Genomic DNA, 20,196 nt, shown 5'->3' on the forward strand with positions numbered 1-20,196 from the left:
CCAACATGAGAGATGGTCAAGGATCTTGTCCTTGGTTTTTGTGAATCATGTGTTTGTTTCATTGGCATTTATGAATTAATGATTTATTTGACACAAATGTAGAAATGAATGATGAAAAGGAGACCCAAACCTGAACCAGTGGCAACACCTGGTGGCGTATGAGTGGCGGGCGTGTGTGTGGAAGAGCGTGTGTCTGGAATTCTGGGGTCCTACACAGAACAGAGGTAGCCAGATCCCTCCTTTGTAAACGGTGCTGTGGACAGGTGGTGGAAATATACAAAGACCACTTTCTTACCCTGAATTTATCAGTTTATATTTATTATTAGTAGATCAATGATAGAACATTTAAAGAAATACAGTAAACCTCCCAGCTTAGTCACAGTTTCTCCCCCCTTATCCATGGGTTTTCTTTTTGTGGTTTTGGTACCCACGGTTAACTATAGTCTACAAATACTACATTTCCTCAGTCATCAACGTCGTCTGCTCCTGACACCCAAACTCAGATATTGTCACAGCGCGATGACCCAGAATCCTCGGAGGCAGACGGTTCTCCTTCTGCCTGCTTCTCAGCAGGCCGGTAGTCGCCCAGCACTCTGTCACAGTGCCCGCACCGTTCCCCTCCCTGCACCTCACCTCGCAGGCACGTCCCCCTCCCCCCCAGCACTCCCGGAAGAGTGAGGACGGCACAGAAGGACATTTAGAGAGAGAGAGACGCCAGGTTCACATGACTCTCACGCCCAACGCAAAAAGTAGCACAGTCTGGTGCCTCTGCTTGAAATGACTCTATAGACTGATGTGTGGGACTCTGAAGGGTCCATCATCTCAGTGTTCATGGATTTTGGTCCTTTTATTACCAATGGGTCGATTTCAGACTCAGTGTAGAGTTAGGGACACGCAGATGAAGAGCACATAGCCTTCGTCTGTGCTGAGACCGTGAACACAGCCCAGAGGTATCGAAAGTACTGAATTCCCTGACGGAAAGCAAACGGCCTTGGCTCTGGGAGAGGCTCTCATTCCGGGTCCCAGGCGAGTCAGACCGTAGGTGCTACCCCTTGTCATTGCGTTCTAAGTGATCAACTCTGGCAGGGCGGAGGCGGCGTCTCAGTGCTGTTACCGTCTCTTTCACTTTGTGCTTCTCAGACGGAAGCGCCTGAAGGGATGGGAACCTCTGCTGGCCGCAGCAGCTCCACGCCGGAGCCCGGATCCCAAAACGCCAGTGTGAGTGATCATCCACGTTCTCATCTTGGTAGGGTGGCCCGTGCAGGGTGGCCGTAGTAACTCACAAAGCAGTAGGTAGAGGAAAAAAGACAACCCTGGTCCAGCGATTAAGTTGGAAATGCCTGAACCATCAGGTTGACTTGCCCTCCTTGGAGCGAGGAGGGTGGTCACTGAAAGAGGTGTCAACAGTGAAGCACGGGTCCCAAAGGAGTGTGACCATGCTCCCGAAGGCTCTTATCCTGTCACACGCCCGTGCTGATTGTCAGGGGTAGATGGGTGGATCAGCGTGTAAGCAAACCTGGGTGAGGACGAGGAAGAAGAGGCCTGAACCTGGACCGGTGATGACCACTGGTGGCGTACGAGTCCCATACGATGACTGCTCTGTGTCTGGAAGTCTGAGGTCCATGTGGAAGGAATCTGGTCTGTTTCCTCGTGCAAATGACCCTGGGGATCCATCTGAGGAATATGCAGGGAGACGGTTCTTGTAGTTTTGGGTTCACGGATTTAATAGAAATGAATTGATGATAGAACCCATAAACCAATGTGTAACTAAATAAGAAAAGGACAGAGCCTTATAAACTCTGCATATATGCAGTGAGGCAAGAAACACTATTGCTATTTCTATTACTATTACTAAACTGAAGAAACTGATGCTAAGAAATAAATGGACCAAGGGCGTTGCCTCTTTTTCTAATAAGTAACATTCAGTTTTATAAGCCTGTGTCAGTATTAAGCTGAGGATGTTAATTTTTTAATATAAATATATTATGAAAATTAAATAAGTGAATAAGTGAAAAATGAAATGAGAGGAAAATGGCTAATGGAGGAAAGGTTTCAGTTGTTAATCATCCACTCTGTCTTGTACTCCTCAGAATCAACACACTCAAGCTGATTTAAGGGTTTTCCATGGTAACGAGATTTGTGCTGTGCTCTGGGAAAGCTGGGACGCATGTGAGTAAAGGTTAAGTTCCTGTATTTGTTTGAGAAATTTTCTAAAAGGGTATTCACTCTATTGCTAAAAGTGTAAAATATAATCCAAAACACCAACCATGGAAAATGATAAACATGGGCCATTATGAAGCATTGTATTTACCAGTGCATAGTGCAATATTGGTGAGAGAGAGAGAGAGAGAGGTACCAATGTGGCAGATCATCCTATAGCAGATGGGGAATGTTCGTGGCTCTTCTTCCTTAGTTTTTGTGGAAGATAGGGTTTTAAAAATCAATAAATGAAGGACTTCATGACTGAGTCAATGCATAGGACAGTGAAGAAAGGGAGGCCCAAGGTGGACCCGGGATGACAGTCGGGTGCAGGATGAGTCACACAGAGATGGTGAGCACAGCGTGCCCGAAACCCTGAGGTCCGATCCAGAGAAGCAGAGTCGTTGCCTCTGTTTGAAGTGATCCTACGAACAGATGTTAGGGAAGGAGAAAGGACCATTTTCTTGGTTCATTTTCAGGAATTTTGATTTTATTACAAGAAATGGCTCAAAAAGGAATCAATTTACAGATATAAATTATTTAAGATGAAGAGGATGGACATTAAAAGTTATTAGCATTTATTGAAAATAACTGCAGTCCATTAAAACATGCAAATGGTTGAAGTGTCCCGCCTCTTCGGCTAAGGATGATGCGGGCAATCAATAGCTGTCAGAGTTCCTCTTCTTGGTCTGGGTCAAGTTTGCTATTGCCAGGAGAAAGTGAATGAATGCCCACTGTGTCCCTGAGGGACTGAGGGAATGAGAGGGGAAGTGCGTGCATCAGTATATCGTCCCTGAGCCCCACTAGCATCTGCTCTGCTTTGCACTCCTCAGGTGGACACGCTGGTGCTGCTTCAGACTTGGGCCACCAGCAGGGGCTCCACGGGTTGTCCCTGTGGGCAGGTACATGTGAGTAATAGTCAAATTCTTCTCTCAGTCTGGGTTGGTTTTTAGAGTATTTACTATAATGTTAAAAAATAGTATTAAATACAGTCAAAGAAAGCTAGTCGTGCCCCCAGCATAAATACGGAATTGACATGAAACCTTATGTCAACCAACAGGTATTTGAATCAATGAAACTGTTCAAGAAAAGAGGCTTATTCGTTGAGGCAAATGTTTCTATAGCGAGATGTTAGAGATATTAAGGATCTTGTCCCTGAGTATTTGTGATTCCCAGGTATTTATTTTATTACTATTATTATTCATGAATTGGTGAATTGCTCAGTAAACAGAAAGGATGAGGATGAAGAAGCCGAGGCCCAGCCTGTACCGAGGATGACACCTGGTGGCCTGCGAGTCGTGTGGGGTGAATATAGGTGTGTCAGGTACTCTGAGGTCCAGCAAAGAAATCTTGTTCCTTCTCTCTGTTGGAAGAGGTTGTACAGACAGATATCAGGAACATTCAGGAATATAGAAAGCTCTTGTTCTGGGTTTTGTGTTCATAAATTTTATAAAATATTACTATAGAAGTAAATGATAAAGTAAATGCAGAAGATGAAGAGGGTGAAGTATTGTTTATTGTTGAAATGTAAAGAAAAACAATACTAATGTATATTGGAGTCAATATTAAATGGATCAAGTGTATTACATCTTTGACTAAAAGTGATACTTAAAATGATAAGTAATAGTTACTACTCTGAGTAGTTACAACTCTGATGTGTAATTTACTAAGAGGAAAACAAATATTATCATTACTCAACAGATACCTAAAGGATGAAGTAATTGAAATATTGGAGGTCAAAGATCAGTGGAGATTAGTTTTCAATTTTATTACCATCTGCTGTGCTCCGTCCTCTCAGAATGGATGCACGTGAGCTGCATCCCAGCGTCTTCCACGGTCCCGAGCTCTGTGGTTGCCTCTATGTTGTAGGGGCGTGGAGACCATGGGAGTGATAATTGAAGTTCTTGTCTTATTTCCAGTGTTTAGTTTTAAATGGTACTCACTGTATCATTAAAGAGTCTGAAATATTATCCAGTAGGGCCAACTCTAGCCCACTGACAAATACGGGCTTTATTTTATGGATTGATAAAAATCGATTAGATTGATTCATGGATATAAGAAAAATAAGATGAGAGAGAGATTTATGTGAGAATGATTCCAGACACAGTTTAGGGATATAAAGGCTTTTTTGAGTTTTTGTGAATAATAGACTCTTAAAACTCTATTAATGAATGAATGAATGACTCAGTAGGCGATGTGGAAAAGCAGGAAGAACAGGAGCAACAAATATGGATCAACAATGACTCCTGGTGGCGCCTGAGTCATGTACAACATGTACAACGAACATGTGTCTGCCTGTGAGGCCCAGCATGAAGGAGTCTCTGGGCCGTGGCCTGTTTGAAGGGACCCTCTGGACAGGTGTCGGGAGTGCGCACGGGTCCTGTGTGTGATGTATATCCATGCATTTTCTCTCTGTTCCCGTCGGATCAATGAAACAGTCACCACCAACATATGAGTAAGTGATGATCACGAAGCATTGCCCAAATACAAAAATATCCAGAGAGACATTGGTTTACTTTGGAGGATTTACTTTATTTTTTATTTTTAAAGATTTTATTTATTTATTTTTAGGCAGAGGGGGAGGGAAAGAGAAAGAGAGAGAGAGAAACATCAGTGTGTAGTTGCCTCTTGGATGCCCCGCACTGGGGACCTGGCCTGCAACCCAGGCACGTGCCCTGACTGGGACTCAAACCAGAGACACTTTGGTTCACAGGCCGGCCCTCAATCCACTGAGCTATACCAGCCGGGGCTCTTTGGAGAATTTAAACATTTTCTCCAAATTGCTAGTTTCCTAAACGACTAATTAAAAGGTAACTGCAAGATCAATAGATAGTAGATCTCAACCTTTTTAAACCGTCTACTGTGCTCTGTCTCCTCAGAATGGACGCACTCGAGCAGATTTCAGGGCCCCTCCACGCTCTCGGGCTCTGCAGTGGTGCCCGGGCGCCCGACCACGTGAGTGATGTCAGTGTGCCGGCTCCGTTTGGGTGGTTTATTTAAGGGTAATCACTGTGTTACTAAAAAGTGTGAAATGTAATCAGTAAATGTCAACCAGGGCCCCAAAATGCAATTAATGTGAAGCATTATGTTGATTAATTCTTATTTGAAACATTGAAGTCGTTTAATGAAAGGGATGTGTTGCCGAGGGAAATAATTCTATAGACAGATGGGAGAGATTAGCCCGTGCCAGTCATGGATTAATGAGAAAGAGCCTCAAACGAAGCAAGTATTTTCACTACTACACATATTCAGCACTGAGAGTGATTAGCAAAACGGATCGGGACTATCTGCTCTTTGAAAAGAGATTTTATATCAGAAGTTCAGGGATATTAAAGTTTTTTTTAAAAAATCATGGGTATATGTTATTAGTGAATTAATGCTTTATGTCTTCACAGAATTATAAAGACCCAAGAACCAGAGGACTGGGACAGATGAGTCACGGGTGACTATGCCCACCAAGAACTCTGAGGTCTCACGCAGAACAGACTTTGTTGCTTATTACAAGTTAATAGAATAATAACTACACAAATGTATGAGTAAATGAAGGAAAACGATGGCCAGATGTGGAAGAACAATGGCATATAAAATGAAACAAACATTCCCAATCCACGGCCAAAGAACTGAACTCCATTAACAATGGGGAGAAGCTTTTGTATCTCAGCTTAAGGGGCCCGGGAGCGATGCGCGTAATTGTTGATGTCCATTTTTTGTGTTGTGTCTGGGGAGCAGGTGTGTTCTTTTAAATTAATAAGCAGGGAAAAATCATATAATTTAATCACCTAATTACATTAAAGAGAGCCCAGTATGAACCAGTGACAAAATTGAAGACTTACAAGTATATTTGTCAGTTATTCCTCAGTAACATTGGCACAGAGTGAGTAGTCCCTGATACAACAGTGAGCAAGTGGACGTAGTCAGTGCTAAACAGTGTCGTTGTCTGAGATTGTTCAGATAGGCTCTTCACCGTAGATTCATGATGGGTTAATAGTTTAATAAGCTCACAGGGGACAGGGCACGTGACAGTGATGCGTGTGTGTGTGTGTGTGTTGAGACATCATGTGTTGGGTGTACTCCTGGTGTGTCCCTCTCGAGAAAAATGTATTTTCTCATATCCGTTCGAGTAAGGCAAATTAGCTGGAGGCACGCAATAGCATTTCTCTCCTGGGTTTCTGGGAAGTTAAACAGCTTTCACTTTCTTAAAAGAAAATATCAGTAGTTTGTCCACGTTCTCATTAACTACAGAATGAATGAAGTTAAAGCTGTTCATGCCTAGCTATGTACCTGTATGAAACATGGGCCTTCGATGAAGACATGCTATGTGTCAGGTTTAGTACAGCTTTTCAGAAGTTTGAGGATTTCACATTCACTTTCAAAATGACTTACTATTCCCTGTTCGGGTTGTACCACAGTTTGTAAACGGTCCTCCGAGGGAGCGATCTGAGCTGGTAATTCAGTGAAGCGATTCCCAGGAAGACGCAGATATCGAAGGTGTTCGGACGGCAAGTGGACGGTGCGGTCACGGTGGTTCTTATCTCATCAAAGACCGTGTGAGTTGGAGGGGGAGAGCCATGCGCGGGCCCATGATGTGAGTGCAGTGCATTCTGGACATGTCTCCTGATGCATTCGTTTCTGCATTGCTGAAGCTCATCCCTCAGAAAGAGCGGGCCCATTACACTTGTGGGAGTAAGCTCCCAGCTGGATTTTAGTCATTTTTGAGAGTCTAACCATGGGGTTTCAGGGGGGACCCTGGGGGTTGATCGCATTATTCTAAGGGAATAAGTGGAAGAATTGGTAGCTGTGTTAGCTAGATAGATAGGTGATAGGCAGTTGGAAAAGGCGAAGATAGCTCAGTTAAGGAAGAACATGGTGAGGCAGAAGTTACTTTTCGTAAGATTGTGAAACAGGGCGGTGTGGTAAGAAACCCACAGTTCAAGGGTGTTACCTCTTTGGGTTAGGGTACCATAGGTCAGCGCTCCTCAACCCTGACTCTGAGGATCCCCCGGAGGGTGGGTTGAAATACAGCCTGTGGACATTTCCGATTCGGTGGGGTTGGCATGGGATCTGGGAATCTGTGTTTCCTAACATGTTCTCAAGCGCTGCGGAGGCTGCCTGGCGGGGGGCAGCATTTGGAGAGTCAGACAGACGCAATGATGAGTGATGCCCTTCCTCTGGGTCAGAGAGAGCTCCGCTTGGTGTGTTTTATCAGGAAAAACAGGGTGCTATCTAAAATTCTAAGTAAATGGAAGGGGTAAAGCGTAGTTCGGTGGAGAAAATGTCTCATTATTTTCACCTCTTTACACATCCCCATTGGGAGCCCTGGAGCCGACGGTGCGTTCTGAAGCACTGAGATCTCCAGGCGGCCTCTGCTCTAGGGGGAGAGACTGACAATGAGTAAGGGCTGCAAACGTGAATGCGGCCAAAGGACAGGCTTGTCCGGGTACAGTCTGGGGTTCATTTGATGTAGTGTTGTTCAGGATGGTTCTAACAGTAGTCGGGGCCGTGTCACTCATTTTAATAGCTCTTTGAATTTCTGTTGTAGGTTTTCCCTCAAGTCCCGTCGTTGATGGAGATGTGCCCTGTTTGCCTCGTGAGGGAAGAGCGCACAGCAGCTGTGAGTGCTGGTCCGTGTTCAGTGCTGACGCTGGGCTCGTTCTCTGTAGAGGACGGCCATACACATTGTGTGGACAAGGCCAGCCGTGGGCCAGTGATGTGAGTGGAATGCATTCTGAACTATACTTCATGATCAAAACATCTATGACCTTCTGAGGTCCATTACAAAGAGGGATTTAAGTGTTTAAATCAGTGGGAACAAGACTGTGATGGATAGATTCCAGGACTTCTTAAGGGTAATATCTCAGCCATCGGTGCTTCATGGATTTGATTTTATTATAAGTGAATAAACAAAAGAGTAAACACATCAGAGTAGACAGATGAAAAGGGTGGGACAGAGAAGCTATGAAATACATGGTCAGGCGAATATTATTACTGATATGACTCAGAACCACGGGAGCTCATGTAGCGTAAATGGGCCAAGCCGTTACGTTTTGGGGGTAAGAATGATAAAGCTGAGGACATATAGTATTCCGTATTCTTGTTTGGATTGGCAGTAAATGTGAGTGGGTCATCTAGAGAAAAAGAAATAATCACCCTACAAAGCTAAGTGCCGAAATGACTAAAAAGTGAAATGAGAAAAGCATGTTTTCATGGCAAGGGCGCCTCGGCGTTTTATCTCCGTGCTTACCCTCAGAGTGACCGCACCGCGCCGAGTTACCACTTCTGCCGTGGCCAAGAACCCTGTGTGAGGAGTGTGGGGACCAGTGGGAGTCCACGAGCTCGTGTCCCGGTGTGGGTGACTGGTTTAAGAACATGCTCTGTCCTGTTAAAGCATGGCCCACGGTGGGCTTCATGTGGACCACGTGACCCTTGGTGAGTCTGTGCCAACTACCGTTGTTAGTGGTGAGGGAGATGTCAGACGTGTTAGGGGGACCCAAGAGCCTTGTTCTTGGGTTATTGTGATGATGTAAGTTAATTTTGTTATTATTAGTCAATTGAAAAGTTAATAAATCAAGAAACAGACAGGACTGAGGGAAAAGAGGGCAAATCCTGACCAGCGATGGGCAGCTGGTGGCGCGTGGGTCGTGGGCAACGACGTGCTGGGACGCTGAGGGATGACACGGAAGAGATCCGATCTGTCGTCTCTGTTGGGAGCGATCCTCTAGGAGGATTAGGAATACACAGCGATCTTCCCATTGGGCTTCTGTGCTTCATTAATTTTTGTTGAATTGTTGTGAAAAAGCCAATAACTAGTCTGTCCAGTCACATAAATGAGTAAAGATGAAGACTGTGAAGCATCGTCCAATGATGAAAAGATAAGAGGACACAGAAATGCCATTATCATAACTGGGAAGTACTACTGTCCCTTAGGGAGTAGACAGCTCGAGCATGGGTGGCCTCTTTGGCCAGCTGTCACGTACAGAGAGAGCGGCAGTGGGATTGCTGGGGAGCAGGGGTGAGTCCCCCGTTGTTCTTCTTTTTCGGAGAAGAGACATGATTTTTCGCATCGATGAGTAAACATTTCTATGACTTAAGAAAACGAGAGGTGGAAAGTGGCGACCCACAGAGAGACGGTCTCCGCCTTTTACTGTCTGCTCTGCTTCACACTCCTCAGGGCGGGTGGGTGCTCGATGCCCTGCAAGGCCCTGCCGCGGTCCCCAAGTCGTACGGTGGCCTCTGCGTGGGGACCGCTGTGAGTCACAGTGCCATTTCTTGTTGAGCTCTGGGTGGCTGGCCCAAGGGCACTCACTGTTTAAAGACCTGTGAGATACAATCCCCAAAACCAACCGTAGCCTCGTGATGCAGCTGGTGTCGATAGAGAGCGTGACGGTGGCTGATGGGTATGTTAAACTTCAAGGACACGTGCAGGAAGACATGTAGTCTCTGTAGGAAATAATTCTATAGACAGATGTTTGGGAGTTTCAGGAAACTTCTTGGGTTTTTGTGATTAGTGAATTTATTTTGTGATTATTGGTAAATTATTGAATTAGCCTAAAAAGATGAGGAATAAGAAGGCAAAACCTGGACAAATGATCGTGACCGGTGGGTGACACATACAGTGAATATTATGTGTCTGGACCTTTGGGGTCCAAATATTATTACAAAAAAATCAATGGCAGAATACACGAACAAATAAATGAATAAAGATGAAAGGGTGAAGCGTTGTTTATTGCTAAACTATGTAATAAATAAAATTGATATTAATTGGTCAGCATGAATACTAAATGAACCAGGTGTATTACGTCTTGACTAAGCATGATATAGTCTATAGACAGTGATAAGTAATAGTTACAATTTTGACATTCGGTTGAAGAAAAAAATAAATACATATCACTAGTACTCATTGAAATACCCGAAGGACTATGTACATGAATGGTGGCAACAGTGGGTCAACGGAGAGTCGGTCTCAGTGTTCTTATCACCTTCTCTGCTTGTACTTCTCAGGGCAGATGCTGAGCTGGTGTCCGCCTCTGCCATCACCAAGGCGGTCACGCGGCCTCTGTGTCAAGACAGAGACTCAACGTGAGTAATGAATGGCCAAAGATCTTGGCTTCATTCAGGTCGCCCAGTTAGCGGTACGCACAGTATTTCTCAAACTATTAAATTAATCAGAAGTTAACTCTTGTCCAATCATAATTATGACACGAAACATGGTCATTATTTGGTAATGTCGCTCTGAGCTTGATGACAGAGGAGGTGGTTGTACAGACAGGTGGCAGAGACAATGAAGGACCTTCCTCTTGTTTTATTTTTTGTGAGTCCTGTACTTATTTTGTTGTCGTCAAGTAATTAATGATTTAGTGGATACAAATGTAGACTTGAAGGAACAGAAAAGCGACCCAGTCATGGGCCAGGGAGGAAGACGGCGGAGGGTGAGTCACAGATAACAAAGAAGTGACTGAAACTGAGACCCAACACAACACATCCCGTAATGAGTCCAGTCCCCCTCTGGGAACGACGCTGTAGACAGACATCAGAAACGTCCAAAGGTCATGTTCTTATCTGGGGTTTGTAGAGTTAGGTGTATTATCATTGATGAATCAACGTGGGAATCATTGAAGAGAGATGAATAAATAGACGGAGGAGAAACTCGGCTGTGACGGGCCTCCACCGACGGCAGGATGTATAGAGCCCTTCGTTGCCTTTGTTTTCACTCATTTGTATTCTGTTAACATAATCGAAGCAGTGAACATACCTATGAACACGCTACAAGTGAAGAGGATGGGGTGAAGCATCGTCCATTGATAAAACTGTGTGGTCCAGTAAGAAATACATTATGATACTGTGACCCCTTATGATGACCCCTTCACCCATTATGATGAGTGAAAACGGAGAGCATGACATGCCACCCTCTTGGGTGAATATGATGTAGGCAGTCACGAGGAGCCACATTCGTGTCACGTGAGTGGCGGCAATGATAGTGTTCAGTCACCTAAGAGGAAGTAAAATGGATGTGATCACAGGTTACTACCTACCCGCATGGCTGCCTCAGTAACGGCGGCATCAGGGCCCCTGGAGGTGACGTCCGATCTCTTCCGTGCCTCTGGTGTGCTGTGTACTCTGTAGGGTTGGAGGGTGGATGCACCTGGCTGCCGCACGGTATCCGTGGTTGGGGCTCTGTGATTGCGGTGGCATTGGGGGCACAGGGACCCCCGTGAGAAATAGCCAATATTTCTCTCTGTTTAAGTGTTTTTCTTCAAAAAGGGTTTTCACTGTATTATTCAAAAGTGTTGACATAATCAAAGAGGATGAGACACGTCCATGTTAAATATCAGAGTAACACGAAACGTTATGTTGATTAATCCACAGACGAATCCATACATGAGCTCAGTTTGTGAAAGGGATCGGGTCTTACTGGATGTGGTTGTATAGATGGATGCCAGAGGTCGTCAAGAGTCTGACTCTTGGCTTTTTGTGACTTACGTGTATTTCTTTATTAATGAATTAGACAAGAACAAATGTGTATGGTAGTAGACAGTGAAGGCCAGGCTTGGACCAACGACGCCTCCTGGGCCACATGACGCGTACAGGCTGAGCAGGTGTCGGGACTGGGGACGTCTCAAGGGGGCATGCAGTGCGCGTGCCCGTTAGGACGGGGGCCCGTGGACAGATGTCAGGGACACGGAAGGCTCTTGCTCTTGTCTTCAAGTTCATGAATTTTAAAAATATTATTATTAAAGATTTCAAGGCAGAATAAATAGGCAAATGTACAAACGAATAAAGATGACGAGAGCGGCGATTTATTCATCAATAAAAGATGTAATAATGAAAATGAATATCAATAGGAAGGGGAAAAGGTGAAGAAACGGCCACATGGATTAAGTGGGTGACGAAGGTCGGCGCCCACACTGACAGGTAATGATGATTGTCCTATGCCAGGAATTAGTTTGAAGTTCAGTTTATTAAATGAACAATAAATAAATATCACCAGAAGCTAATAAATGCCCATATGAGTCTGTAAATGAAGAGTGGAAAATATGGCACAACGGAGAAAATGTCTCTGCAGTTGAATTTTAAAAATACAGTCTGATTACTCGTGACATCTGGATAATCTGTTGTTGCACCTTTCTGTGATGGCCAAGATGTTGGCACGTATTTACGCATTTCCAGCGGTGTCTTCTCTGTGTTTCTCTCTTTCCCTCCCTTCCCAAATTACTTTTGATTAGTTATGTTTGTTCGTTTATTAATTTAACTATTTTCTCTACTACTTTGCTATATGTTCATTCTAATTATATTCCTGTGGGGATACTTTTAAATTTTAACGAGTATATCTACATTAAATTATAAAAGTAATCAGCGTCTTTTTTGCATTATCTCCTTGCACTTTTTAGGACGAGCGCGCTGAGCTGACTTCTGCCTCTGGGAGGGATTGACACCTCATCACCCGCGTGTCAGAAAAGAGACCAACGTGAATACTTGTCAACGAGCTTACCTGGCCTGGATGATTTCTCAAAAGAGCAGTCATGGTGTTACTATAAAGTAGCAAATGTAATAAAAAGGTAACTGTGGGTTGGTGACAAATACGAAGTACTATGCTGATGTGCACCATTGGGGCCAAGGAATGAAGCAGATACAAGCTGTGTGGTACACAAGTGAGGCTTATTCAGGGGTCTTTGTCTCGTGATCTCATGAGTCCTGTGTTGATTTTTATTGTGTTTACTGGGTTATTATTGAGTTAGTGGCTTAATCATCACAGACGTAGAAACAAAGGGAGATGAAGAGACCCAACCATGGACCAATGACGATGACTGGCCGTGCAGGAGCTGTGCTCGGTGGCCACTGGATGTCTGTCACTCTTGAGTCCGCAAACGACAGAGTCTGCTTTCCTTTCCGTTGTCGATATCGGGAGTATACAACGATCAAATTCTTATTTTGAATTTATAGATGTGGACTTATTGTTACCAATGAATCAGTAATCAAAACTATTAGGAATGTAATCAACAGCTAATGAGAAGAGAGCGAATCATTGTCCAGCTGGGAACATACGAAGTGAGGCAAGACTGTTCTCAGTAAAATTAGAATCACACTTATTAAAACAGTGAGAGGAAGAGGCATTTACTCTTTGGCCTGAGAACCATGTAGACACCACGAGTAAGACTCAAAACCATTGCCTGGGCCAGTGTCGAGTTCAAGGTTTTCTTTTGTTAAAAGAAAATACACTGCATTATAAAAAATTAATGAATGTCTAAATAAAGAAATAAAATGCAGAAAACAAGGATCAGTGGAGAGAAAGTTCTAATTTTTTATAGGATTATGCAATTTTTTTATTGTTGCTCAGTTACAGTTGTCCCACCTTTTTCGCTGTTGCTCTCCCCTGCCCTGCCCACCCCCCACAGTCAGTCCCCACCCCCTTGTCTATGACCGTGAGTCCTCCGTTCGTGTTCCTTGTTTTTCATCAGGAGCTCTGCTCTGCACTCTGGAGAATGAACGCTCTTGGGCTGATTAGGCATCTTCCATGGTCACGGGCTCTCGGGTTGCGTGCAGAGCTCAGAGCGTGGGGACCATGTGAGTAATAGTCAGAGTTCAGTTCCACTACCTGAAGGGTTTACTGCGTTGTTGAAAACTGTAATCAATGAAATCCAAATAGCCCACTGAGAAATAGGGGATTAATATGAAGCATTATACTGATTAATGAACATAGTACAAATTGAATAAGTAATGAGAGATATTGATATGAACATGATTCTAAATCTATATGAGGGATATCTAGATTCTTCATGGATTCCTGTGCATAATCATTTTTTACAAATTGTAGTCACTGAATTAACTGATTGATAAATAATTATAATGACTGGATTAACCGGTCAATAAGTGAATACTAATTACACCGAATGAAGGAGGGAGGCCCAGTGAGGATCAGTGATGGCTCCTGGTGGCGTACACGGTGACTATGCGTCTGGGACTCTGCCGTCCAGCTCAGCGGAATGTGGTCCGTTGTCCTGCCAGGAGAGATCCTGTAGGCAGAGGCCAGGGACACAAGGACGTGGGTATAGGTGCTTATGTGTGTACGTTTCTGATTTCATAATCGGATCAGTGAAATGATCAGTACAAACGTGTGTAAATCAGTAAAAATGAAGACAATGAAGTCTTGTCCAATTGTGAAGATTTGTGATTAGGCAAACTTCCTATAATAGAGTGAATGTTAACGTGGATTGGAAAGACCAAGGTTCATTAGGAAGGCGATGCTGTAAGGGGGAACCTTTTGGCTCAGGATGTTAGACAGCGTTCGGTAAGACTCAGTGTTCACGTTCTGTGTCGGGGCAAGATCCCGCATTGTTTACTTCGTAGAAGATAAAATAAGTGAACTTCCCATCAAGATGGGGGCGTAGGTCAACACACTTTGCCTCCTGGCACAGCCACAGGAAGAATTACAGCTAGACCTCAAAACAAAACACCCAGAGAGGAAGGTGGTGGGGGGACCGGGTGAAAGAGGTGGCAGATTACGACGTACGAATTGGATATTACAGAATAGTCACTGCGTGTCAAGTGCGGCCCAGGCGGTACAGTCACCAGCATGGCGAGAAGTGTGCGGGATGCCGCTTGTAGTAGGAATATTGAGGGGAACACGGTGTAAAGTACGCGATTGTCTAACCATTCAGCTATGACCTGAAACCAGTATAAAAATAAAATTGAAAGTAAAAACCCAGTAAGTAAACTATATGTCCACAAGCCCACATGAATGGGTTTCAGTCACTAGGCTGAGCGAGCTAAGAAGGAAGCAGAAGGAGGCCCGCAGTGTTATTCTACTTGTGCAAGATCTGAACACTGCAAAACTCAACCATCATAGTGTTTAGAAATGCATTCACAGATGGGGAAATATTTAAAACAGGGCAGAGACTGTATGACTTGAAAACAAACAAAAAAGGGGTAACATTGATAGGAATTTAAGAGTCTACTTCGGCATGATTCTATAGAAGGTAGTTACAGATACTCAAATGTGTTGTCCTTTGGTTTTTGTTAATCATGTGTTATTTTACAATTATGCTGAAGCAATGATTCAATTGATCCAAATGTATAAGTGGATGAACTGAAAGTGAGCCTTTAACGAGCCGCAGATAACGACTGGTGGCCATTGAGTCTCGGGTGCTGAATGATAATATATGTCCGGAGTCCTGAGGCCCGACACAAATCAGGCTCGATTTTCTCTGTTTATTTGATCCAATTTATAGATGTTAAGAATGCATAAAAATCATGTCCTTATTTTGGATTATTAGGTTTAGATTTAGTTTTATCAATGGATCAATGATACCATTATTAAAAATATATAAATAATAGTTGCAGAAGAAAAAGTGCATTATCTAACTTTAAACACATGTGATGAGACAAGAACTATTAATAAAAATTGTGAACACTGATACCCATTAAGAAATAAATGGATCAAGGACCTCACCTCTTCGGGAAAGAGCCATAAGGCATGAATAATTAAGAGTTAATTTTGTTGTTCTGGATCAGTCTCAAGTTTGAGGTTGTTCTTTTTGTTAAAAGAAAAAATAGTCTCCATTATGAAAAATTTATAAATATTCTAAATGACTGAATAAGCACAATTGTGGAAATTAAGACCCTGTGGGAATAAAAATTTTATTTATTGACTTTCTGTGACTGACTGTGCTTTGCACTTTCAGAATGGACAAGTAAGCGTGTTCCATGGCGGAGGCTCTGACTGCGCATCCCCGAGGGGCACACGGACCAAGGTGAGTGATGGTCGAAGTTCTTGTCTTGATCTCAGTGACTTTTCTCTCAGAGTCTTTAGTCCGTTATTCAGAAGTTTCATATAGAATCGTAGAAGGCCAATGGCAGCTCAGAACAAATATTGAATTTTATGATACACTATATTGATTAATGTATAAATGAATAGCAGCATGATTTAAAAAAGACATTGATGTGAGAATGATTCTCTTTACAGAGTAAGGGTATCGTGGCTCTTCCTGTGTTTGTGAAAAGCAGGGTTTTAACATTGTTAGTGAGTTAATGAACTAGTCAATAAGCAATGTAGAAATGAATGAAAGCATAGGGGCAATATTGGATCAATGATGACCACTGGTGGCGTCTGAGTCATACACAATGACTACGTGTCCAACTCTGAGGTCCAACAAGTGCCATGTGGCCACTGTCCTGTTTGAGGTGGTTCTGTAGACAGACAGTCGGAATATACAAAGATTTTGTTTTTCTTCTTTATGTTCATGCATTTTCTTTCTATTTTTATAATTGGATCAATCAAATCAATATATAAGTAAAGATGACGGAAGTGAAGTATTGTCCAATTATAAAAATATGTGGTTAGGCGAGGAGTAGGATTCACGCATATTTAAAATGCAAGGGTGTCACTTTTTGATGAAGGATGACACAATTATTGATAAACAATAGTGAATGTTTATGTTCTGTCTCAGTGGCTACATCGATATTGTTCATTTACTTAGAGAAAATAAAATACACGTTATTTCAATTCACTGCTTGATAATGATCGGCTTGAGGGCTGGGATTCAGGGATTTATGAACATAATCTCATTCTTTTTTTATCACCTGTGTTCTCTACTTCTCAGAACGGTTCCTTCAAGCTGAATTAAGTGTATTCCCCGTGGGCACAATCCCCGTGGCAGCCTCTGTACAGTGAATGCACGGAGATTAATGTGAGTGACGGGGAAAGTTATTTTCTTGGGTTAAGTGTTTTTTTTAAAGTAACTCACTGAATTATTAAAAAGTACAAGATACAATTAAAGGAGGCAATGTCTCCCAGTGATAAACATGGGACAGGTAAGTCGTTATAGTGACTAATCCACATGTGGAAACCTGAGGATAATTAAGAAAGAGAGACACTGATGTGAGAATAACCTCTGGGCAGATTAGGGACGTACAAGCCCTTCTTGTTTTTGTGAATGGTAGCATTGAAAATTATGTGTGAATTAGTGAATTAGCAAATAAACAATTAGAGATGGATTTAGGAAACGATATTGGGTCAGATATCGCTGGTGTCTGCAACTGGATAAATGTGAGAATGAAGGAATGAATGAATATGTAAAGGAGTGTGGCAGTGTCCAACTATAAAAATATGCGGTTTTGCAAGAAATACTGTTACTATATTATGAGTACCCTGGAGTTCGATTAGAAGTCAGTGGCACGTGACTGTGAGCTCTATAAGGATGACATAAGTCACAGACAATGCTCAGATGCTGGGTCGGTTTGCAAGATCAACACTGCTCTTTCTGATAAGGGGACAATTATTGCATGATTGCCCTGTGGCTGAATAAATGAGAGCTAAGAAGCAAATGTCAATGGAGAGAATGTCTCAACTATTTTTATCATCTTCTCTGCTTTATGCTCCCCAGAGTGGAAAAATTCCACCCGCTTTCAGGATTCTTTCTTGACCAAGAGCCCTGGGGTTACATTTCAGTTCTGGGATCTGGGAGACGAGTGTGAGTAACAGTCAAGTTCTTACCTTGTTCCGGGGTTGTGCCTGTGGAAAACCACTGTTTTAATAAAAAGTAGGAAATGGCATCAAGGAAGTTGAACTGGGTCCCAGTGACCAATACGGGTTTAATGGAAAGAGTCGCATTGATTAAATTACTGATGAAAAGCAAAATACTTAATGATAGCTGTATTGGTGCGAGAATGATTCTATGTACATATTAAGGATCTCAGTCCCTTCCTTGGCCTTTTGTGAGTCACGTAGCTTTAAAATTACAGTTAGTGAGTTACTGGATTAACAGCGGTCACTGTTGGCACACGAGTCGCATATGATGGTGACTGTGTCTCTGGAACTCTGAGGGCGGCACGAAAGTAATCTGGCCCACGTCGGTGTGTCATGGGGAACCCCTGCACGGAGCTGGGAAACTGAAAGGGTTTTGCTCTTAGTCTTTGTGTTCATGAATTTTAGTGATTAATTTATAGAAGTATTAGAGGTAGAGTAAATGACCAAGCGTATAAATGAAAAAGGATGAGGAGGTTGAAGTGTTTTTCTTTGGCACGTGTGCAATGAGGGGACGCGCATCCACGGCCCCTCAAGGGGTGTGAGAGGACACAGTGTTTCGCGTCGTTGACGGTGGTCGATGACAGAGACAATGGAATGTCGTAGTCGGCGATCGCCTGACTCAGATGCGAGGTTTAAGTTTATTTTTAAGATAAAAATACATAAATATTTTCACGAGTGAATAAATGCCTGAATGGCTGTGTAGTGATGGCGGAATGTATATATGGATCAGCCTCAACCCCTCCCTCCCCTCCTCTGTTTGGCACTCTGCAGAACAGGTGCTCGGCCGATGGCGTTCTGTTGCGGTCAAGGCTGAAGTCACGTTCTCTTTCTTTTAGGAAACCAGGGTGAGTCAGGTCAAATTTTGTTCTGGTTTGGGCCACTTGTTTCAGCGTATTCATGGTATCATTAAAAAGTAACAAATGATAAAAAAAGTCAACTACAGCCCAGCGATAACTATGATATAAAAACATTCTGTCGGTTAACTTAATATGTGACATTGAGGTTGATTGATGGAAGACATCTAACGTAGGCTGGCAAAGCGTCTGCAGCAGGATTTAGGGACGTTCAAACGCCTTATTCCTTAGTGTTTTGGAACCATATGTTTATTTTAGTATTTTTAATGAACAATTTTGTCGATAACAACTGGAGAAACGAGTGAAGACCATTGGGCCTTTAATGCACCACGGACGGCGACTGGTGGCGGGTAAGTCACAGACGGGGAAGAACACGTGTCTGGGTATCCGAGGCCCTTGGGGACAGCAGCCTCCCCCTGTTGTGTTTGACCCTGCAGACAGCTGTTAGAAAGATGCAAAGATCGTGTCCTTGTTCTGAGCTTGTGGATTTAGATTCATTATAATGGGTCAGTTGTAGAATCAATAAAGACAGGTAAAAATCAATCAATAATAGGGAAAGCGGAAAGGGTGCAGCACTGTATTATCCACCTATGAACACTCGTGGTGAGGCTAGAAATATTAATGAAGTTGGAAATGCTGATGCCCATGAGGGAATCAGGGACCCAGGTGGGGCCCCGGGCTGGTGTTGACGTGGATGGGGAACAGCCGTTCACTTTCGCAGGGCCCCGCCCGACTTCGACGTCGTCCCGCTGAGAGGAAAATGCGTGGGCATCGTGAATGATCCGGAAATGCTGGACGAGTCGGCGAAAGGTGGAAAGCGAGGGTCAGTGGCCGGTCTCAGTTCATCACCCTCTGCGCCGCGTGCTTCTGCGCAGGGACCTCCGGAGCTGAGGGGCATTCCCCACGCTGGCGGCGCTCTGGCCTGACCCCACCTCAGCGTTGCTGGCACCGAGACCCATGTGAGTAGTAGTCCAGATGCTTGTTTTGGTTTCAACCTTGTTTTTTAAGGCTACTTATATTTTTAAAAAGTGCCGTATGGAGTCAAGATTTGTGAACTATAGCCCAGTTAGAACTATTGAATTAATGAGACATTATACTAATTATTACATACATGAAATTTAAGATAATAAAAATTACTGATGTGAGAATGAACCTATATACAGATGAAGAACACCACAACTCATCTTGGGCATCGTGAATAATAGCATTTAACATTACCGTTAGTAAATTAATGAATTAGCCGATAAATAGTGTAGAGATGATGGAAGGAAAAGACAATATTGGATCAATGATGACTAAGGGTGGCGTATGAGTCATATACTATGACTACGTGTCTGGAACTCTGAGGTCCAATATAAAAGAAATCTAGTCTATTTTTATCATTGGATCAATGAAGTAATCATTGAACAAACATGAAATAAAGATGAAGGCGGTGAAATATTGTCCAATTATAAAAATAGGTGGCTAGGCAAGGAGCAGCGTCCATGTGTGTATAAACCCTGACACTGAAAAGGAATGATGTGGCACAAGGTCACGGCTCTTGGACCACAGCGGACAGAGGCGTCGATGCGTAGCAGCCAGTGGTCATGTCTGCCAGTGGTCGCATCAGCGCGGTTCATTCAC

The 20,196-nt window shown here is 43.4% G+C and overlaps 2 non-coding genes and 2 pseudogenes across 2 annotated transcripts; all 4 read left to right on the forward strand.

Moving 5' to 3' along the window:
- Positions 1 to 1,549: 1,549 nt before the first annotated feature.
- Positions 1,550 to 1,624, forward strand: LOC112312073 (small nucleolar RNA SNORD113/SNORD114 family; annotated as a pseudogene).
- A 1,839-nt stretch (positions 1,625 to 3,463) lies between these two features.
- LOC112312081 (small nucleolar RNA SNORD113/SNORD114 family) lies at positions 3,464 to 3,539 on the forward strand (annotated as a pseudogene).
- Positions 3,540 to 16,273: 12,734 nt separating this feature from the next.
- Positions 16,274 to 16,343, forward strand: LOC112312075 (small nucleolar RNA SNORD113/SNORD114 family). Its single transcript, XR_002975526.1, has one exon. It is a non-coding gene; the product is annotated as a small nucleolar RNA SNORD113/SNORD114 family (small nucleolar RNA).
- A 3,511-nt stretch (positions 16,344 to 19,854) lies between these two features.
- Positions 19,855 to 19,926, forward strand: LOC112312071 (small nucleolar RNA SNORD113/SNORD114 family). The gene has a single exon (XR_002975525.1). It is a non-coding gene; the product is annotated as a small nucleolar RNA SNORD113/SNORD114 family (small nucleolar RNA).
- The last annotated feature ends 270 nt before the right edge of the window (positions 19,927 to 20,196 follow it).

This window comes from Desmodus rotundus, chromosome 7, assembly GCF_022682495.2.
Source record: "Desmodus rotundus isolate HL8 chromosome 7, HLdesRot8A.1, whole genome shotgun sequence".
NCBI classification, from domain to species: Eukaryota; Metazoa; Chordata; class Mammalia; order Chiroptera; family Phyllostomidae; genus Desmodus; species Desmodus rotundus.